Below are 18,335 nucleotides of genomic sequence, written 5' to 3' on the forward strand. Positions count from 1 at the left end.
CCTCTTCATTATCCAGTTGCCAAAGGAAATGCCTTCCTTCCTTTTTGTTTTTTTCTCTCCCAGAAGCTATGCATTTCAGAAATTGAACCCTTTAAATCGTACCTATTCTTTGAAATCAGACTTACCCATTTAAATAGAATCTATCCCTTTAATTCACACACCAGTTCCTTTATATGGCATGTGTCTATTTTAAGTTACATGCCTGACCCACTGTTTTAAATCTGTTTCTTTCTGGCCCTTTACTTGGCACTTGTCCTTACTTTGAAATATCTTCCTAATATGCCAAATTTCTTTATTTTTCACATTTAGGGTGGATCTGATCTTTCTGGTGGTCATTCCTACCACCCTCCAGTCACTTCATTTGCATCTCTCCTCTGCTTTTCTGTAGTTTTTTTTGAGGTCTGCCTTGGATCACCAAAGCCCCACAAGTGGGACAAGATTGGCATAGGAGTGTGTGGAACCATGGGGCTGGCTTTTAACTTTTTCTTTTTACTCACAGGTCTTTGATAGTTTCCACATTCTTTCCACATGCTCTGTGCTCACATAAGGTTGAGAGCATCGTTTTACACAGATTTTGCTTAGGTGTGAAGCTATCCGTATAGTTTGGGGGAAAGATTTTGGGAAGTTATTTACTACACTGCCACCATTTTCTAGTTATCATAAGTCCTAGTAGGATTTTCTTCAGCAAATAGACAAACTGATCTTAAAATTCATATGTGATATAGGTTGGCTGTGTCCCCACCCAAATCTCATCTTGAATTGTAGCTCCCATAATCCCCATGTGTCACGGGAGGGACCCGGTGGGAAGTAATTGAATCAAGAAGGCAAGTTTTTCCTATGCTATTCTCGTAAGTCTCATGGGATCCGATGGTTTTATAAAGGGCAGTTCCTGTGCACGTGCTCTGTTGCCTGCCACCATGTAGGATGTGCCTTTGCTTTCCTTCACCTTCCGCCATGATTGTGGGGCCTCCTAAGCCATATGGAACCGTGAGTCCATTAAACCTCTTTTTCTTTATTAATTACCCAGTCTCGGGTATTTCTTCACAGCAGTATGAAAATGAACCAATATAATATGGAAATGCAAATGCTCAAGAATTCCCAAATCAACCTGAAAGATGAGGGCTCACACTAATTGTTATCAGTACTTATCGTAAAGCTTCATTAATCCAGACAGTGTGATATTGGCATGAGGACAGTCAAATAGAATAATAAAACAATATAGACCCACAAAATACGGTCAACAGATTTTCATTTTTTTTTTTTTTGAGACGGAGTCTCGTTCTGTCACCTAGGTTGGAGTGCAGTGGCGTGATCTCGGCTCACTGCAAGCTCCCCCTCCCGGGTTCACACCATTTTCCTGCCTCAGCCTCCCGAGTGGCTGGGACTACAGGCGCCCGCCATCACGCCCGGCTAATTTTTTTTGTATTTTTAGTACAGATGGGGTTTTACCGTGTTAGCCAGGATGGTCTTGATCTCCTGACCTCGTGATCTGCCCACCTCAGCCTCCCAAAGCGCTAGGATTACAGGCATCAGCCACCACGCCCAGCCTGGTCAACAGATTTTCAATCAAAATGCCAAGTCAATCCAAAAAAGAAAGATTTTTTTTACAAATGTTACTGAAATACCTGAATATCTGTATAAAAATAAAAATAATACCATGCTGCTTTCCCACTCCACAAACCAACATAATTTGATCATATACTTAAATATAAAACTCATATCCTACAGCTTCTAGAAGTAAGCATAAGAAAGTATCTTCACAAACTTGAAGTAGGCAACAATTCTTGAACATAAAAAGCCCTCATTATAAAAGAAAAAAAACTGATAAAATTGATCTTGACCAAAACTAAAAATATTTAGTCATCAAAAAATACCATTAATAAAATAAACAAAAAGGCCACAGATTGTAAAAAACATTCATAGCATATGTATTTTAAGACTCATATCTAGAACATATAATCAACTCCTACAAATCAACATTAAGAAGTCCAACAATCCAATTTCTTTTTGTTCTTGTTGTTGTTAGGTAAAAAACATTAACCTTTATGGAAATAATTACAAGTAGAAAAAATCATACTTCTTATACACTGATTAACTTGATGTAAATGATATCTATCTTCAAAGTCTATATTTGTAATATTAATAATCTAGTATATCATTACATGATGTATTACATATAAAACACATAATCACAATAATTACAAAAGAGATGAAAATACCTTTTCATCTCTTTTTGTCTTAATATGAAATATTTTTACTTATAGGAAAAACATTAAAAATAATTTTTAAAAATTCCTGCTCACACCACCTAGATTTTTAAAATATTAGCATTTTACCATATTTACTTTAAATTATTCCTTTTCTTCCTTTCTCCTTTCATCCATCTATTCTTTCTTTTTTTTTTTTATTTTACTTTAAGTTCTGGGATACATGTGCAGAATGTGCAGGTTTGTTACATAGGTATACATGTGCCATGGTGGTTTGCTGCATCTATCAACCCGTCATCTAGGTTTTAAGCCCCACATGCATTAGGTATTTGTCCTAATGTTCTCCCTCCCTTTGCCCCCCGCCCCCACAACAGGCCTCGGTGTGTGATGTTCCCCTCTGTGTGTCCATGTGTTCTCACTGTTCAACTCCCACCTATGAGTGAGAACACATGGTGCTTGGTTTTTCTGTTTCTATGTTAGTTTGCTGAGAATGATGGTTTCCAGCTTCATCCATGTCCCTGCAAAGGACATGAACTCATTCTTTTTTATGGCTGCATAGTATTCCATGGTGTATATGTTCCACATTTTCTTTAGTATATCAGTGATGGGTACAACAATCCAAATTCTTAATGGACAAAAGACCCAAATAGATACTTTATTAAGCGCTAATAATCACATTTAAAAGTACTCAACATCTTTAGTCATCAAGAAAATATACATTAAAAGCACAATGAGATACCATTTCACACCAGCATGAATGGCTAAAATCAAAAGGACTGAAAACAGAATACTGGTGAGGAAGTGGAGAAACCAGATCTCTCATAAACTGTTGGCTGGAGTATAAAATGTCACACCCACTTTGGAAATAAACGTTTGGCTGTTTCCTATAAAGTTAAACAAAAATCTGCCCTATGGCCCAGCAATTTCACTCCTAGATATCCTCTAAGAGAAATGAAAACATATGTCCACAAAAAATACTTATAAATTAATGCTCCAAGCCTTATTCATAATAACCAAAAACTGGTTATTGTCTATCAAAAGGAGAATGACCAAACAAATTATGGTATACTCAAACATGAACTACTACTCAACAATAAAAAATGAACTACCAATACAGACAAGAATATGAATGAATCTCAAAAGCATTATACTTCTAAGATGTCAGAAGAAATAAGGTTTCCATTTTTATAATATCCAATTACAAGATAGTGAATCAACAATGCCAGATGTCAGAAAAAGACTATCTGTGGGCACAGAAAGAACAGAGCAGGAGAAAACTTTCTTGGGTGATGAAAACATTCTATATCACATTTAGAATGGGGGTTACCTAAACGTACACAACTATCAAAACCCATCATGCTAAACACTTAAGAGCTGTGCATTTTAATGTATATTAATTGTGCTGCAATTTAAAAAGACAAGTCCATTCAGTCTATTTCTTCAATAAACATTTGTTGAGTCTCTATCTACTCTGTGGCAGACACTGTACTAGTCCCAATAATTCAAAGATGAAAAAACCATGGTACTGACCTCAAATAAGTTTAGTCCCAGTGAAGCTTGGTTTACTTGAGGAGACAAACATATAAACAATTATAGCACAATGAGCTAGAGACAGAATGTTAAAGGACTTCAGAAGAAGGGTACCTACTTTCTATCAGGGAAGACTTCTTATAACAGATGACAGCTATGTTTTAAAATGATCGACAAGAATTAACTAACTTAAATGGAGAAAAACATCCAAGCAGAAAGGACAAGATCAGAAATGGTACAGTGGCAGGACATAAAATACCATGTATATAAGAGACCCACAAGCAAGTTGGTCTTGTTAGAGCATAAACTACTAGAGAGGTAGGAGCAAAAATGGATGCCACAAAGAAACAAGAGGCTATGCATACCTTTGTAAGACAGACTTCATCCTGTAGGTGACAAAAGATCTAAAGATTAGACAGCCATTGTAGATAACTCATTCTAACACTTACAGAAAAGACAGATTTGAGACAGTAAGCAAGAAGACCAATCAGGAGGCTACTCTCAAGAATAAAGGCCTGAAGTAGAAAAATATTTAGAAGGTAAAACTGGCAGGTCTGATTCTTAATTTAAATATGAGTGAATAGGAAAAAGAAAAAAATGACTCATGAATGGTGAGATGAGTGTACCACCTCTAAAACAAGAGTGTAAAGAGAAGAAGAACTTGGGAGATGGAGGGGAAGAGAAGTACGGTGTGAGGCATGAGGAGTTCAAGGTGCCCCTGGGATACCTAGTTCGAATTGTGCAGAGTATTTCATATATAAGGCTGTATTTTGAAGTTCAGGCCCAGGAAGATTTAGGAATCATCAGTATATAGAAATTAGTTTAAATCGGCCGGGTGTGGCGGCTCACACCTGTAATCCTAACACTTTGGGAGGCTGAGGCGGGTGGATCACCTGAAGTCAGGAGTTCAAGACTAGCCTGGCCAACATGGTGAAAGCCCATCTCTACTAAAAATACAAAAATTAGCTGGTCATCGTGGCAGGAGCCTGTAATCCCAGCTACTCGGGAGGCTGAGGCAAAAGAATCACTTGAATCCAGGAGGCAAAGGTTGCAGTAAGCTGGGATAGCCTCCAGCCTGGGCAACAGAGTGAGACTCCATCTCAAAAAAAAAAAAAAAAAGAAATTAGTTTAAATCATGAGAGCAAATGAGACTGGGTCAAGTACAGTGGCTCACACCTGTAATCCGAGCACTTTGGGAGGCTGAGGCAGGAGAATCCCTTTGAGGCCAGGAGTTTGAGACCAGCCTGGACAACATAGCAAGAGTCCATCTCTACTAAAATAAAAAATTGGCCATGTGGGGTGGTGTGTGCCTGTAGTCCTAGCACTTGGAAGGCTGAGGTGGGTTTATCACTTGACCCAAGGAGATTGAGGCTGCAGTGAGCTATGATTATGCCATTGTACTCCAGCCTGGGCAGCAGAATGAGAGCTGGACTCAAAAAAAGAGAGAGAGAGAGAGACTGATCAGTTAAAGTCAGAAGAACAAGAAAGTGGACCAAAGATAGAACTTTGTTAGTACCAATAAGGAAACTAAGAAAGCCAGGGAAAGGTACGATAAGAATGTCATAAAAAGACAACGAATGATGAGAAAGGAATGAAGAGAACAAGAACAAGATGAACAGAACAGTGTTAGGGGAGACAAGGAATAGTGAACTTTAAGACACTATAATGTCTTAACAGTGAATTCCAAGACAGACATAAACCATCCAAAGTAACAGAGCCAGTAAGGAAAAATCTGAAAGATAATTCACAACTGGAAGGTCACTGGTACTTTAGCAAAAGCATTTCAGCAGTGTGGAAGAAGCACAAGCCAGACTGTAGCAGACAGCCCAAAGAAACAGTAGGTGTTAAGACCAATGCAAACAAATATGCACATGAACACAGTCATACATGTGCTAAACATTACAACAACAAGAAAAGGCATTCATAAAATATTTTCTTAAAAAAGGAAACTCAGATTTTGGAGAAAAAAGTCTTGCTTAATAAATATCTACTTGGTAAATGAATGTTTTAAATACAGCTTCATTCACATACTGCTTTGGAAATAGCACTGAGAATGGAATTAGTAGTTGACCATATCAGCTCAACTGATCATGGGAAAGGTAAGAGCAAGTATTACCATCTTTCAATAATCACTGTTTTGTAAGTCTGTTCTTAAAACTTCCTTAGTTAAAAAAAAAATCTCGTTAGAAATTTAGACTAAGAACTATATTATGAGTACTTCCACATCTTCCTCTAAAAATCTTTACACTTTACGCTTAGAGAAACCTTAATTATTGAAAAGAGTCAGTGAAATCATAAAGTGGATCATTTTTGCCATGATTTGATATTGTACCACGTTAAATCTAAAATCAGTATCTTATCAACTTACAAAACACAATTTTTGAGCCATCCAACAAAGTTATTAATTCTTAAGCAAAGGGTATTTTAAAATGTCCAACATTAACACTAACAAACATTATTAACTGATTCTATTTTTAAATAGGGGAAGGAGACAAGTCAAGGACACTGACAGCCAACCAGAGTTCTCCCTTTCTTAATTTTCCTTAAGAAGAAGATATATTGATGGAGTTTGTCTCTAAAGAATGTTTTTCTGTAAATTGTCTTTGCCTGAGTCTTGATGTCTTCACCTATCCTTGAAATAAAGGCCAGAACTATCTTTGTAAACTTGGCAAATCTGATCTTTTCATGGCTCTTATTTAAAACTCAATAAATCTCTGGACATGATAGTTCCCAGAAGACCCATCAAGGCATCTGTACAAAGCTTGCTCATTTGAGAAAAGAAAGCAATTTTATTTGCATACATCTTATAATTTGATATGAATCATGTTTTACAGAAAAATTAATGTACTCTTCAAAATTCTCATATTCTTTAAGTGTGTGAATGAGTTATAAAGATTGCATTGGTCTGTTTAGTTAGCTAACATTGAGGGCCTAGTTTTCCCAATAATGGCATTTGCCTATTATTGCTTACATTTGTTAAATGAGTATGTTTGCTTATTACCAATATGTTAATTATAGTCCTGATACACCAAAGTGGTTGGACGAAGTGTAAAGATTCTGATGAAACAGTAACGCAATCAGAATAATATAATCAGATAATAAAATAATAATCAGAATAATGTCAAAAATGAAAATTGTGCACTGGATCCCAGTTAATATGGATGTCCACAGAGTGGAATTGGTAATTCTCAAAGTTTCAGAACACAAATCTAAAAAGGAAAAATATGAATGAGAATGGCAATGAATATTGTAAAACAGGATTTCATTAGGTCTTTCATGCCTAGTTCCCTAAACACTGTTATAAAACATCAATCTTGGTCAAATCGACATATGAATTTTTTTTTCATAAGTTCAATTTCTTTTATAAAATAATCAGCATGCTGATGACCAATCAGTTTAATTTGAATATGATTGGCTACCAAATATATTTTGATACCTAAGAACAAACTCCTCCTATATTTTACTCAAGACTGATGTGTTTTAACAGGTTTTTCAACCTCATATTCACTCTTTTCCCTCTGTTTAAGCAGTACTGATTTTATTTTTTAAAAACAAAAACAGAAAAAAAAAAACCACTGTTGTCTAGGTATTCTACAGAAACCAAAAGTTGTCCAAGTGTGATAGGAATGCTCAATTGAAACCAATGAAGGATTTCTATCTGCCCTAAGATACAATGGAAAGTTCTACTAAAATTAGTAGACCATTTCAAAACACCTGATAACTCCGTATTTGACAAAAAGCCCCCACTGCAAGTACTGACACATTCCTATTAAATAGGATTTACTAATTTATGAGGCAGCCCCATTCATACTAGTCGCTACAAATAAGGATAAGAACAAGGATTGTGGTTTTCTTGGCAAGTTATTTTTGACAAATTCTGGTACCAGTAGCATATACTACTTGTTCCAACTTCAGTTTTTTCTAAGTAATAAAGAATTAATACATCTATTTTACTAATTACTTAGGGCAGAGATTGGCAAACCTTTCCTGTAAAGAGCCAGATAGTAAATATTGCAGGCTTTCCTACAATATTTGATTTCTGTTACAACTACTCTTTGTTCCTGTAGCACAAAAGCAGCCACAGACAGTAGGTGTGTGAGTGGTTCTGGCTGTGTTCTACTAAAATGTTATTCACAAAAACTGGTAGCAAGCCAGATTTGGCCTGCTGTTCATAGTCTGCCAGCTCCTTAGGATAAAGCTATATAATCTTTCTTTCTTCAAAAACTAGACTTAAAAGACATGTCCTTCTCTCAAAAAAAATGTATTCGGACTTAAAAAAAAAAAAATACATTGTCTCATAAATTTACAAACTGGTTCCAAACATTTAATTTTTGAGGAGGGCAACACATTACTCTTTAAGTGAAATCCTTATTTATAAAAATATAAGGCAAATACTTAGTAACAATGCAACATTTCCCCAAGAATATGAAAATACCTCCCTTCAGTTGAGATTTAAGTTCATGTCCATATTGAGAGACTGAATATTGACAGTTTCCTCTCTCAAATTTCTATTCTTCCTGTACAAGTGAAATAATGTAATGTTATATGAAATGTTCTATCTACCTGCACCTTTTATCTTTAATTTGAGACACTAATATTTATAAGATTATAAAATGCTAATGGTATGATATATATATATATATTTGAGATTAAAAATCCATAAAATATAAAGATTTTATCTTTATCGAAGTAACACTCTCACAGGCTATATAAGGTAATCTAAAATAGAGTAAAGGGCATCAGCTTTTTCCAAAGGTGACACAAGATCAGAAATTCATGTGTGCAAGTAACATGAATGTATTTAACTGACAATACTAATTTAAGTGAGTCCAGTCTTGACATACAATAGCAAGAACATAAGTATTTACTAGGCATTCAGCATATGCCAAGCAGTATTCTAAGCACTTTGTGTGTATTAACTTATTAATCCTCCTAACAATACTATGAAGTAGGTATAATATTGACACCATTTTATAGATAAGCAAACTGAGACATGAGCAGTTAAGAAATGTGCCCAAGGTTATAGCTAATCTGTGGCAGAACCAGCACTGATCTCAGCTCAGGAGAACTGGTCTTCAAGAGCCCATGCTCGTAAACACCAGCCACACAGCTTCTCAAGCAGACATAAATCTGACTGAATATAAAAGGTACATGGTAGTGTTTTTGTAACTATTTTCTTTTTCTCAGTAATCTCTCACAATAATTCAGTTTTGTGATGAAATTCTAATTAATTATGATTAATGAATTAATTCTAATATAAATGTTTATTCGAAATCATTTAATTTACACATCTCAGTTTCAAACACAAAGTGATTCAAGCTTTTGGGCCCATTCCTTGGCAGCATTTTCACATGCTAACTTCCTGTTGACCTGGTGCCCTGTGTCCCAGCCACTCTAGCCTTGGCTGAAAGGGGCCAACATACAGCTTGGGATCTTGTGTCACCTTTGGAAAAAGTTGATGCCCTTTACTCTATTTTAGATTACCTTATATAGCCTGTGAGAGTATTACTTCGATAAAGTTAGTTCATATATATTGGCTACTTAGGCAAAAAAAAAAATTGGGGGTACAGGGATACTGCAGGGAATACCAGGCAGGCCATAACAGCAAAAAGCAAGTTGAAAATAACAAAAACATTCAGTCAAACATGAGCCTATTTTTCAACTTTTAAAGTACATATCTTACATATATAGAGATCTATAATCATATTTTACATATACTTTTGCTTAAAGCATTACAAATAATGATAAACAATTTAATTTACACATGAAATGAAAGCTACTGTGATAAGGTAAACCATTTTAAAAGACCACCAACAGTCCAATTCAATTTTATTTTCCATGAAAACATGTCAAGGCAAGAATAATAAAAAAAAAAATCAAGCAGTTGGCCAATATAATGGCCCAGATAAGTTTCATAACACCAATTCAAACAAATATTAATTCATAACTAAAAGTATAAGTTACAAAATACATAAAAAGAAGACATCATTTCATAAAAAAAGCATCCATTTCTTGATGTGTCATACTAGTTATCAGCATGATTAAACCAACAAGGCTTGTAATCCCTTTTTATAAGCAAATACAGTCCATACTACCTATTATTATAGAATGCCATATAATGTAGGGAAAAGGGCTTTGCAAGCTGAAAAGTCCTTACAAACATGAGATTATCACTAAAAATACTATTTTTAAAAAAGTAGAATATTAAGTAAATAAATCAAAAAGTATCAAAGGCCAAAAAAATAGAGCCTCATTTACTCACACCAATTCACTCAATTTGCCGTAAGCTGAACAATATCGCTGAATGAAAAATTCAAATATGTCAAATATGACCTATTTCAAGTGTGGTTCATGGATTAATGCCAATCCACAAACTCTGTTACTGTCACATGATTGGATATATACAGAAACTTTTGGAGCAATCTCACACTGCCACAAGGTTTTATAGTTTATAAGATTTAACTAGTTGATTGTTTGAGAATCACTGAGCTAGGCCACAGTTCTCAGAATCCCTTTCAGGTAGATGTCAGATTAAAGTTCTTAGAAACCAAGGATCCAATGTCTCTTCCTCAGGGAACTGACTCTATGGCTCTCTGTTGTTCTTCCCATTCCAACTAGGGAAACCCAAATTTGACAGCTACTCTGCTATGACCATGAAGACAATGACAATACCCTAGAGTACTGCTCCTCAAACCTTAATGTGCAAAAGAATCACTTTAATGTGCAATCAGATTCTTTAATAAGAATCTTACTAAAATTAAGATGCTGGATTCTACACTTCTAACAAGCTACCAGGTGATGTCAATGCTGCTGGTCTGTGGACCACACTTGGAGTAGCAAGGGGTGAGGGCACATCAAAGCAATAAGATGAAAGGAACCTGGGTCCTTAAATGACGGCACAAAGCAGAACTGTCTAACTATTCTGGGTTGTTTTGTGACCAAAAAAAAAAAAAAGAAAAACCAAAAAAAACCTATGTTCTTCAGGCTTCTCTTACATCAGCCTAGCCTTCAACCTAATTAAGGCAGGGCATTTTTTTTAAGCATTAGAAAAATGTAGCTCTGGCCAGTTTCGTATTTAATCTGCTTTTGCATTTTGCTTAAAATAATATCAAAGTAAATGCTTATTCACATAAGTAGAAACTGGTAAAAATGTCAAGGCTCTGTTGCACTTCCAAGATAATCAAACTTCAGTAGGCACACCATAATTTCTGTCATGTATTATTTAAGTATTAAGTCCATTCTCATTACCCTGTAACCGTAAAAGTATACACCACTACACTGCACTCTTTTCTTCATTAATTTTTAATTCAACTTGTTAAACTCTCAATTTGTTAAGAAACTACATCTAATTATATGAGAGTGTCTTTTAATTGTGAACTATCACAGCTAAATAAGTCTTTATAACTAGTAGAAAATTTAATGAGTACTATGGCAGGTGTCTATGTTGCAAAGAGTAGCTAGATATGTTTATTAACAAAGTTAAATATTTTGGGTCGTCATTTTGCACTAACAACAATGTAAACACAGGCACAAAAACGGTCACTGAAATTTCATGGTATTGTACAGCCATTATGTTTTTAATATACCCATATAAAAACTTTCATTATGTATCAACTTCACCAGGGAAACATCTAATTAATATGTTTATAAAGACTTTTCATCAATGAGTAATTAAGCAGGGAAAAAACATAAAACCAAAGCAAAAAATCCACAACCAGAAAAGGCAGTCAAAAAATTTATCAGCAACAACCAAAATAAGGGAAAAGGTACATCCAGCTCTTGTACAACTTCAAAATATAGCAACCAAAGAAGATTCTCATGTAGCCTGAGAACTAATCCTACCCAGTCCATCCCCAAGAAGCAAAACCGAGGAACGAAGTCAAATCAAAAGGATCCTGAGAAATCTCATTATTACTCAAATTAGAACATACTAAGGGAATCAGCAGGCAGCCTAGAGAAAAGATCGTGGTCAATTCCTAGGAGTAGAGGCCCCTGAGTATCAACTTGCGCTCTCAGCACAGACACAAAGGGTTGCCAGTACTTGCCATTCTGAGTACAGTGAACTGAGCAAGGATACTGAGGAGCCCATTTTACATGCTTTATGTCCTTACAGTAACACATACATGTCCTTTTTGGTGCTCATAATTGCAAGATAACAAAAGAGTAAACTCTGTTTAGCAGAGTCCTCAGGTAAAACCTCAGTGGACTTGAACTCTATGACAACTTAGACTGCAAAATACCTAGATTCCTACTTCTTTGCCTCATTAAAGGCCCTAGAATGAAATATAATCTCATCATCTTAACTCCTTTCTAAGTGAATGTACTAGACCATTTTCATGCTACTGATAAAGGCATACCCAAGACTAGAAAGAAAAAGAGGTTTAACAGGACTTACAGTTCCACATGGCTGGGAAGGCCTCAGAATCATGACGGGAGGTGAAAGGCACTTCTTTCATGGCGGTGGCAAGAGAAAAATGAGGAAGAAGCAAAAGCAGAAACCCTTGACAAACCCATCAGATCTTGTGAGACTTATTCACTATCATGAGACTAGCACGGGAAAGACCAGCCCCCATGATTCAATTACCTCCCCCCGGGTCCCTCCCACAACACGTGGGAATTCTGGGAGATACAATTCAAGTAGAGGTTTGGGTGGAGACACAGCCAAACCGTATCATTCCATCCCTGGCCCCTCCAAATCTCAATCATCTCAAAATGATTCAAAATCTCAAAACCAATCATGCCTTCCCAACAGTCTACCAAAGTCTTAACTATTTCAGCATTAACCCAAAGTCCACAGTCCAAAGTCTCATCTGAGATAAGGCAAGTCCCTTCCACCTATTAGCCTGTACAATCAAAAGCAAGCTAGTTACTTCCTAGAGACAATGAGGGTACAGGTATTGGGTAAATACAGCTGTTCCAAATGGGTGAGGTTGGCCAAAACAAAGGAGTTACAGGGCCCATGCAAGTCTGAAATCCAGTGGGACAGTCAAATTTTAAAGCTCCAAAATCATCTCTTTTGACTCCAGGTCTCACATCCAGGTCACACTGATGCAAGAGGTGGGTTCCCATGGTCTTGGACAGCTCCGCCCTTGTGGCTTTGCAGGGTACAGCCTCCCTCCCAGCTGCTTTCACAGGCTGGCGTTGAATGTCTGCAGCCTTTCCAGGCGCATGGTGCAAGCTGTCAGTGGATCTACCATTCTGAAGTCTGGAGGACGGTGGTCTTCTTCTCACAGCTCTACTAGGCAGTGCCCCAGTAGGGACTCTGTGTGGGGGCTCCAACCCCACATTTCCCTCCTGCACTGCCCTAACAGAGGTTCTCCATGAGGGCTCTATCCCAGCAGCCAACTTTTGCCTGGGCATCCAGGCATTTCCATACATCCTCTGCAATCTAGGTGGAGATTCTCAAACCTCAATTATTGACTTTGTGCCCCCACAGGCTCAACACCACATGGAAGCTGCCAAGGCTTGGGGCTTCCAACCTCTGAAGCCACAGCCCAAGCTGTATGTTGGCCCCTTTCAGCCAAGGCTGGAGTGGCTGGGACACAGGGCACCGAGTCCCTAGGCTACACACAGCACAGGGACCCTGGGCCCAGCCCATGAAACCACTTTTTCCTCCTGGACATCCAGGCCTGTGATGAGAGGCGCTACTGTGAAGATCTCTGACATGACCTGGAGAGACATTTTCTCCATGGTCTTGGGGTTTAACATTAGGATCCTTGCTACTTATGCAAATTTCTGCAGCTGGCTTGAATTTCTCCCTAGAAAATGGGTTTTTCTTTTCTATCACATAGTCATGCTGCAAATTTTTCAAACTTTTGTGCCATTTCCCTTTTAAAACAGAATGCTTTTAACAGCACCCAAGTCACATTTTGAATGCTCTGCTGCTTAGAAACTTCTTCTGCTAGATACCTTAAATCATCTCTCTCAAGTGCAAAGTTCCACAAATCTCTAGGGCAGGGGCAAAATGCTGCCAGTCTCCTTGTTAAAACATAATAAGAGTCACCCAGTTCCCAACAAGTTCCTCATCTCCATCTGAGACCACCTCAGCCTGGATCTTATTGTTCATATCACTATCAGCATTTTGGGCAAAGCTATTCAACAAGTCTCTAGGAAGTTCCAAACTTCCCCACATCTTCCTGTCTTCTTCTGAGCCCTCCAAACTGTTCCAACCTCTGCCTGTTACCCAGTTCCAAAGCCACTTCCACATTTTTGGGTATTTTTTCAGCAATGCCCCACTCTACTGGTACTAATTTACTATATTAGTTCTTTTTCATGCTGCTGATAAAGACATACCTGGGACTGGGAAGAAAAAGAGGTTTAATTGGACTTACAGTTCCACATGGCTGGGGAGGCCTCAGAATCATGGCAGGAGGTGAAAGGCACTTTTTACATGGCATTGGCAAGAGAAAATGTGGAAGAAGCAAAAGTGGAAACCCTGATAAACCCTTCAGACCTCCTGAGACTTATTTGGACTTACAGTTCCACATAGGTGGGGAGGCCTCAGAATCATGGCTGGAAGTGAAAGGCACTTCTTACATGGTGGCAGCAAAAGAAAATGAGGAAGAAACAAAAGCGGAAACCCCTGAAAAACCCATCAGATCTCACAAGACTTATTCACTATCACAAGAATAGCATGGGAAAGACCAGCCCCCATGATTCAATTACCTCCCGCTGGGCCCCTCCCACAACACATGGGAATTCTGGGAGAAACAATTCAAGTTGAGATTTGGGTGGGGACACAGCCACACCATATCACTGAAGTACTAAGCTATAAGCAATTCTGAAATATCAAAAAGAAAAGAATTTGTCGCTATCTCATAAAACATCAAATGTGAAAGAAATAGTTCTGAAAACAGTTTCTACTAATATTACCTTGAGAGAGAACATTTCAAAGACCTTAAAGAGACTGTTGATTGTCTCAGGCAAAGAAATGTTATCAACATATTTCAAAATTTTCTTCTAACTAAATATAAACATATACCTTTAAGTGTATTATCTTCATTATCACTAGTTATATCTCTTAACAGTTGAATTCTATAAACAAGGTAGAAAATATCAACAAATAGAGAAAGCTTTCTATAACAGGCTATTTCCTGCATTTCTGAGGAGATCACATTTTTCATAACACTTTGTTTAAATTTCACAACATTCATTTCAGAAATAACAATTTTCTACTCTACAAAAAGCTTGAAGAAGTTTCATGTCCCTTGAGGACACAAAAGCAAAATGATGAATGATACCAAGACCAACTAAGATGAGAGTAACATTCATTCCACAAGTATTTAAGTGTCTACTGTGCACCTTACATCCTGCTAAATGCTTGGAATACTACAAAAATATGAAAAGACTTCATCTTTCCCTTACAGAAGCTTACAAAGTCATACGGCATCAATCAAACTATCAACATTATGGACACCTAAACTTAACATATGTCCCTATTTCTCTCTCAAAACAAAGCTTGAACTGAGTCAATTCCAAATTCATTATAAAATACTGGCTTAATTTATTTAGCAAGTTTTTCCATCAATACTTACATTTATTGTTTCACATTAGGTATTTTACATAATCCATCTTTATTAATTTTCAAACTCTTCATGGTCCCACTTAGAAATTTAGTAATATGAAATTTTTTTTTCTTAACATCTTCATGTAATATCCATGACAGACTGCCTTCTGAAAAGCTGCAGCTAAATTTTATTTGTATTTTATATATTTAGAAGAATTTGGGGAAAGATTGTGGGGAATTTTTTAAAAGACTTTCAGATATCTAAATTTATAAAGAATGTTTTAAAAGGTGCTCTGAGTCTCCAATATCAGCAAGTAAATAAACTAATACTGACCATATCAAATAGTCTTATCAAAGAACTCCAAAAGATATGTCCATTTTCTGTTCTTAGAAAACTCAATGACTTTATAATGCATTCTAAAGCTTTTTCCCCTAACTAGCAGCTCCTTAAAGGCTAATTCTCTAAAAATGCTAAAATTTCTCAGTACTTGAACCTAGCCTCTTACTCAAAGCTTGGTTCTTACATCAGTACTGTCCAACAAATATAATATCCACATATGTAATTTTAAATTGTCTTGTAGCCATATTTTAAAAAGTAAAAACAGGTGAAATTAATTTAATAATTATTTTAACAAAATATATTTTAAAGTATGATCAATATAAAAATTACTGAGATCCTTACACTCATTTTTAGTACTGTCTTCCAAATTCAGTGTGTATTTTACATTTATAGCACATCTGAATTTAGACTAGACATCTTTCAAGTGATCAGTAGCCATATTTGTCTAATGTCCACCATACCGGACAGCTGCAGGCTTAGATGATCTTATCCATGCACCATTTCAATCACCACCTATACTGGAATGACTCCAAATTTATCTCTAGCCCAGTCTTCTATTCTGAGTGCGAGACTGGTATTTCCTAATGCCTGACATCTTATTTTAGATGACTTAAAGGGACCTCACACTCAAGTAATGACCAACTTAACTCATGACCCAACCCCCAAAAATGTGACCATCTTCTAAGAGTCCCTATCTAACTGAATTGTAATTGATTTGAGGATACAAGCCCAAAACCTAGAAATCAAGCCTTTGACAACTCCTGTGTCACATTCATGTCCAATTCATCAAAAAGTCCTGTCCATTTACCTTCCAAATATCTGTCAAGTCGATCTGCTGCTCTCTATCTCAACCATCACCATCTATTTCATAGTCCTGCCCAGCTCCATTTTCTTCAGTCCAAGGATACTTCAAAACCATGATGTTATCCCCACCATAATCCTCACATCGTGATTAAAACTATTCAATTGATTCCTATTGCCTTCAAAATAAAAATAAATCCTAACATGGCCAACAAGGTCCAAGCTATGTGACCTGTCCCTAAGTAGCTCCTAATTCCATCTCACTACACTGTCCCTCTGTCTTGCCCTCTAGCCACCCAGGTCCTTCAGATGTTTGTATTCACCATGCTCCCTAGTGCCCCATGACTTTTGCAGATGCTGTGCTCTCCTTACTTAGTCAGTTACCACTCATTCTCCAGATCTCAGGGTAGCATTCTCTGACCACCATGAAAAGACTAATTCTCCTTCAGTAATTCTGCTATTCTCTGACCACCATGAAAAGGCTAATTCCCCCTTAGTACATGCACTCTGAATGATGTCTCTTCTCCTCTCTAGTATTTTTTATAGATGCAGCATGTTTGAATATGTAATTAATGGTTGGTTTTTTTTTCTATAAGACTATATCTGACTATACTAAGAAAGTGCCTGCCACAATATGGTGTTTAAGAATTATTTGTTGAGGCTGGACACTGTGGCTCACATCTCTAATCCCAGGACTCTGGGAGGCCGGGACAGGTAGATCACTTGAGGTCAGGAGTTCAAGACCAGCCTGGCCAACATGGTGAAACCCTGTCTCTAATAGTCCTTTTTCATGCTGCTGATAAAAACATACCTGAGACCGGGCAATTTACAAAAGAAAGACATGTATTGGACTTAACAGTTCCACATGACTGGGGAGGCCTCACAATCATGGCAGATGGCAAAGGGGCAAGTCACATCTTATGTGAATGGCAGCAGGCAAAAAGAGAGTTGTGCAGGGCAACTCCCGTTTTCAAAACCATCAGATCTTGTGAGACCCATTCACTATCACGAGAACAGAATGGGAAAGACCCGTCCCCATAATTCAATCATCTAACATCAGGTCCTTCCCACGACATGTGGGAATTATGGGAGCTACAAAATGAGATCTGGGTGAGGACGCAGAACCAAACCACATCAACTAAGAATACAAAAATTAGCTGGGTGTGGTGGTGGGCACCTGTAATCCCAGCTACTCAGGAGGCCGAGGCAGGAGAATCTCTTGAACCTGGGAGGTGGAGGTTACAGTGAGCCAAGATCATGCCACTGCACTCTAGCCTGGGCAACAGAGTGAGACTCTGTCTCAAAAAGCAAACAAACCAACAACAACAAAAACGAATTATTTGTTGAATGAGTGCATTGATGGATGTGCCTTGTTTTTTCCTTAGCCAAATATCAGAAGACACAATATTTAAAGAAAACATATACAGTGCCTTGTTTTTTCCTTAGCCAAAGAGCACAAGACATGATATTTAAAGAAGACATATACAAAAACCTTGCTTATACATCATCAGTACTGGAAAGGCTTCCAACCTTCCCAAGTCTGGGTTAATTGCTCTCAGATGTGTTTCAACAAAATCTTGCAAGTAAAATAACAGTGTACATCATGTTTAAATTCTGCCTGTCTTGTACATCATAGCTCAGCAACACAGTGCTTTGTATACAGGAGGTATAAATATTTATTAAATGTATTTCAGTGCACATATTATTGTATAGAGTTACATATCTCTCTGTATATGCCTTACTTATTATTGTAAAGATATTATAATTCAAGAGCACTATACTGCTGTTTGTCTCTACTTTTAAGGCCATAAAATTGTACTACATGTGAGAAGTACATACACACACTCACACCCATCCAATAGAGATGTGAAACCCATCGGGGTTCCAGTGCTATGGTACATATAGGCTCTCTGTCTAGCCCTAGAGCACCATGCAGTTCTTTCCTCCTTTT

At 37.2% G+C, this 18,335-nt stretch overlaps 1 protein-coding gene across 13 annotated transcripts in view; it reads right to left on the bottom strand.

The window, feature by feature from the left end:
- Positions 1-18,335, bottom strand: part of TDRD3 (tudor domain containing 3) — a 184,207-nt gene that overhangs the window by 158,690 nt on the left and 7,182 nt on the right. The window lies entirely within an intron of this gene.

The sequence above is a fragment of the Symphalangus syndactylus genome, chromosome 15 (genome assembly GCF_028878055.3).
Source record: "Symphalangus syndactylus isolate Jambi chromosome 15, NHGRI_mSymSyn1-v2.1_pri, whole genome shotgun sequence".
NCBI lineage: Eukaryota > Metazoa > Chordata > Mammalia > Primates > Hylobatidae > Symphalangus > Symphalangus syndactylus.